Source organism: Schistocerca piceifrons, unplaced genomic scaffold (assembly GCF_021461385.2).
Source record: "Schistocerca piceifrons isolate TAMUIC-IGC-003096 unplaced genomic scaffold, iqSchPice1.1 HiC_scaffold_141, whole genome shotgun sequence".
In the NCBI taxonomy this organism is placed as follows: domain Eukaryota; kingdom Metazoa; phylum Arthropoda; class Insecta; order Orthoptera; family Acrididae; genus Schistocerca; species Schistocerca piceifrons.
The window spans coordinates 30,001-35,000 of record NW_025727247.1 but is presented as its reverse complement, the minus strand read 5'-3'; the positions used below and the strand labels follow the sequence as shown (position 1 = coordinate 35,000).

General features: G+C 53.8%; 1 non-coding gene across 1 annotated transcript in view; it reads left to right on the top strand.

Moving 5' to 3' along the window:
* The first annotated feature begins 3,286 nt into the window (after positions 1-3,286).
* Positions 3,287-5,000, top strand: part of LOC124733808 — a 1,909-nt gene continuing 195 nt past the window's right edge. Inside the window, exon 1 of the ribosomal RNA XR_007009146.1 lies at positions 3,287-5,000. This exon is cut by the window's right edge and continues 195 nt beyond it. This is a non-coding gene — a ribosomal RNA (small subunit ribosomal RNA).

The window sequence follows — 5,000 nt, the reverse complement described above, 5'->3', positions numbered from 1 at the left end:
TATGCGACATTCCCGCTGTCCGTATACATGAGCCGCGACCTGTACCACTTACGAGCGAGAGACGCGATCGCGTTGCTCACTGTACGGCGTCCGATACCGAGCCATCAGCATGTCGGTCCCCATGCGCGTTGCACTCGCACTCGCAGTCGCAAAAACGTGGGGCAAATATATTACGCGGAAGAGTTATAACAGACCGAGCCCCACTGCATGGGGGGAGTCTTTGTCACTAATGTACACAGATGGAACATTTTGGACTGGAACCAGATTACCCGTACACACGGCGCTGATTAGTAATCAATGCAGAGCCATCAAACTACAGCAAATATACACAACTGTCCGTATACATGCTGAAAGAGTCTGCCCAAAATGGGAACCACACGTCAGCCAGACACTCTGATCACGCACCACTCTCTGCTTCTAACAGGCGCACATACAATATGTAAGCACCAGCATGGAACAACATCCAGTGCATCTTCTCCGCCACATTACACAATCCACACTATCACAACCAGACCAGGAGGTCCGTGCGGAAAATACAATATCCCAGCCTTTCGACATCCACCATTGCGCAGACCAGGCACCAACACCCACACATGTCCTATACAACGGTGCACCCAACATCACAATAGTACCTCCTGTCACAGCGCACAAACAATGACATGAGTCAAAGACACAGGTCTCACACAAGCATAGAATTGGAGCGCCGCCTCTAATAAGCCAAAGGTGCATCCTGACGTGACAAATCTGATCATGTCACAAGCATTCACTTACTATAATCACTATCAACGAACCTGCCGCCCCCGCCCCCCCCCCCCCCCTACACCTTTCCGTACAACAACGTGTAACCTAACCTAACCTAACCTAACCTATGTTGTACCTTAACCTAACCTATGTTGTACCTTAACCTAACCTATGTTGTACCTTAACCTAACCTATGTTGTACCTTAACCTAACCTATGTTGTACCTTAACCTAACCTATGTTGTACCTTAACCTAACCTATGTTGTACCTTAACCTAACCTATGTTGTACCTTAACCTAACCCATGTTGTACCTTAACCTAACCCATGTTGTACCTTAACCTAACCCATGTTGTACCTTAACCTAACCCATGTTGTACCTTAACCTAACCCATGTTGTACCTTAACCTAACCCATGTTGTGCCTCAACCTAACCCATGTTGTGCCTCAACCTAACCCATGTTGTGCCTCAACCTAACCCATGTTGTGCCTCAACCTAACCCATGTTGTGCCTTAACCTAACCCATGTTGTGCCTCAACCTAACCCATGTTGTGCCTTAACCTAACCCATGTTGTGCCTTAACCTAACCCATGTTGTGCCTTAACCTAACCCATGTTGTGCCTTAACCTAACCCATGTTGTGCCTTAACCTAACCCATGTTGTGCCTTAACCTAACCCATGTTGTGCCTTAACCTAACCCATGTTGTGCCTTAACCTAACCCATGTTGTCGCCTTAACGTAACCCACGTTGTCGCCTAAACCTGCTCTGTAATTGTTATACGACTCGTTCAATTACTGTAGTGTTGCCCACCCGCAACCCTCGCAATATAGTTCGCTACTCGCACTGCCCGCACCCCTGTGTATCGCTTCATGTTAAACACCTTGCAAGTCTTGCTCACTTTCCACATGCTCCTGCTGTACACTGTAATGTGGATGGCAGCAGGACGTACATGCCGCCCCTCCCCACGTCCCCACCTTGCCCCCTGCCTTCGCAAGCTGGTTGGTGAGAAGTTTGCATGTTCAATGCCCTTCGCATGCGACGTACTCAGGCTACGTTGTGGTGCGGCCTGTGTCAACTGTCCGCTGATGTCGTACGCGTGAACCACAATCTGTACTGCACATTCGTCCTTATGTACTGAATGATACATCGTGGCACATGTGTGACCGCACAACGACTGCGCCCAAAAACGGCGGACCATACAGTGCAAATATTGTGCACGCAGCTACGTGTCGTCTCCCTATGAGAGCTGGATTGCAGTGTGGTACGCCATAGAGACGTGTGGGAGGAACGGACGCCGTGGATGGCGATCAGCATGAGCTGTCTGTTGATGTATTCGGACCTAGTCGTCTCTCCTCACACACCGTGATGGCATGGTGCACCGCGTTCCATATCTGCGACATGCTACAGAGGCCGGTTGACAGTCGTTCGAGCAATGGACATCGCATACGTACGGGGGCCACCTTCCACGTATTGTCTAGGCGTGCACATTTTGTTGCGTGTATGTGGGCAGACGTAGTGTGGCGTGACACCTGACACAGGCATGCAATAATCGTTGAAGTTGCAAATGGCGATGGACGCCTGCGTTTTCTGGTGAAGTTACGCAAATGAACAAATGGTAACCTGTTGTGGTGCGGTTGTTCTCGCTAGGGGTGAATCGGTGATGGCGACGATAGGTTGAGGTACTAACCGGTTGTTCCAGCGATACCCACCATGCCGACGAAACTGAACGGCATCTGGGTGTGAAGCGATACGCGGCGGTGGCTGGGTGGGACCGTCCCCGGCCGGTGAGGGGGCGCCTCCCGGCGTGCTGGCCGCGCGGTGCGTGGGCGCACGCGCTACAGCCGGCTGGTGGGGGCGGCCAGTGGCAGGCGCGCCGGCCGACGGACGCGGCAGGCGTCGCAGCTGCGCGCCGGCGCACCCTGCGCGCGGCGCCGTGCGGCCAAAGTAGGTCCTCGCGGGCCCGGTGCGAAGCGCGGTGGACATCTTCAGTGTGCTGGTCCGATTGAGGACTGTGTGCGTTGAGGATGCGCCGCCGCCCGGCGCTCGGCGCCGCGACGCCGTCTGCTGCTCGGTCGCCCCAGCGGTTCTCGCTGGTGGTTTGTATCGCAGCTGTGCGGATGTGTTGGCGCGTGCGCTGTGCTGGGAGAGTTCGCTTCGGCACCCAAGTGGGGCTTTTGTCCTTCTGTGGCGCTGGCGTTGGAGCTGCCGGTCACCGTAGGTGGCGCGTGTTGTCTCCCGCCGGCAATGCCACGACAGCACGCTCCCGGGCCTCTGTCGGCAGCGGCAAGCTCAGTTGGGAGCACGGGTGGTCGCACCGAAAGCGTCTACTCGCCTAACTCCGGGCGATTGCGCCTCTCTCGAACCCGACCAAGTACTTGGGACGGCGCTGCGCGCCGCCGGGACCTGAGAGGGTTTCGAGGTGTATTGTGCAGGGGAGCTCAGCCTCCTCCTGTTTGCAGAATGATTGAGCGGACGCTTGCGTGTTCGCGCGGGCCCCCGGGACACACTCCCGGGCGGCCGGCTGCTCAGCTCTAGTTGACGCAGCTCCCTGGTTGATCCTGCCAGTAGTCATATGCTTGTCTCAAAGATTAAGCCATGCATGTCTCAGTACAAGCCGCATTAAGGTGAAACCGCGAATGGCTCATTAAATCAGTTATGGTTCCTTAGATCGTACCCACGTTACTTGGATAACTGTGGTAATTCTAGAGCTAATACATGCAAACAGAGTCCCGACCAGAGATGGAAGGGACGCTTTTATTAGATCAAAACCAATCGGTCGGCTCGTCCGGTCCGTTTGCCTTGGTGACTCTGAATAACTTTGGGCTGATCGCACGGTCCTCGTACCGGCGACGCATCTTTCAAATGTCTGCCTTATCAACTGTCGATGGTAGGTTCTGCGCCTACCATGGTTGTAACGGGTAACGGGGAATCAGGGTTCGATTCCGGAGAGGGAGCCTGAGAAACGGCTACCACATCCAAGGAAGGCAGCAGGCGCGCAAATTACCCACTCCCGGCACGGGGAGGTAGTGACGAAAAATAACGATACGGGACTCATCCGAGGCCCCGTAATCGGAATGAGTACACTTTAAATCCTTTAACGAGTATCTATTGGAGGGCAAGTCTGGTGCCAGCAGCCGCGGTAATTCCAGCTCCAATAGCGTATATTAAAGTTGTTGCGGTTAAAAAGCTCGTAGTTGGATTTGTGTCCCACGCTGTTGGTTCACCGCCCGTCGGTGTTTAACTGGCATGTATCGTGGGACGTCCTGCCGGTGGGGCGAGCTGAAGGCGTGCGACCGCCTCGTGCGTGCTCGTGCGTCCCGAGGCGGACCCCGTTGAAATCCTACCAGGGTGCTCTTTATTGAGTGTCTCGGTGGGCCGGCACGTTTACTTTGAACAAATTAGAGTGCTTAAAGCAGGCAAGCCCGCCTGAATACTGTGTGCATGGAATAATGGAATAGGACCTCGGTTCTATTTTGTTGGTTTTCGGAACCCGAGGTAATGATTAATAGGGACAGGCGGGGGCATTCGTATTGCGACGTTAGAGGTGAAATTCTTGGATCGTCGCAAGACGAACAGAAGCGAAAGCATTTGCCAAGTATGTTTTCATTAATCAAGAACGAAAGTTAGAGGTTCGAAGGCGATCAGATACCGCCCTAGTTCTAACCATAAACGATGCCAGCCAGCGATCCGCCGCAGTTCCTCCGATGACTCGGCGGGCAGCCTCCGGGAAACCAAAGCTTTTGGGTTCCGGGGGAAGTATGGTTGCAAAGCTGAAACTTAAAGGAATTGACGGAAGGGCACCACCAGGAGTGGAGCCTGCGGCTTAATTTGACTCAACACGGGAAACCTCACCAGGCCCGGACACCGGAAGGATTGACAGATTGATAGCTCTTTCTTGATTCGGTGGGTGGTGGTGCATGGCCGTTCTTAGTTGGTGGAGCGATTTGTCTGGTTAATTCCGATAACGAACGAGACTCTAGCCTGCTAACTAGTCGCGTGACATCCTTCGTGCTGTCAGCGATTACTTTTCTTCTTAGAGGGACAGGCGGCTTCTAGCCGCACGAGATTGAGCAATAACAGGTCTGTGATGCCCTTAGATGTTCTGGGCCGCACGCGCGCTACACTGAAGGAATCAGCGTGTCTTCCTAGGCCGAAAGGTCGGGGTAACCCGCTGAACCTCCTTCGTGCTAGGGATTGGGGCTTGCAATTGTTCCCCATGAACGAGGAATTCCCAGTAAGCGCGAGTCATAAGCTCGCGT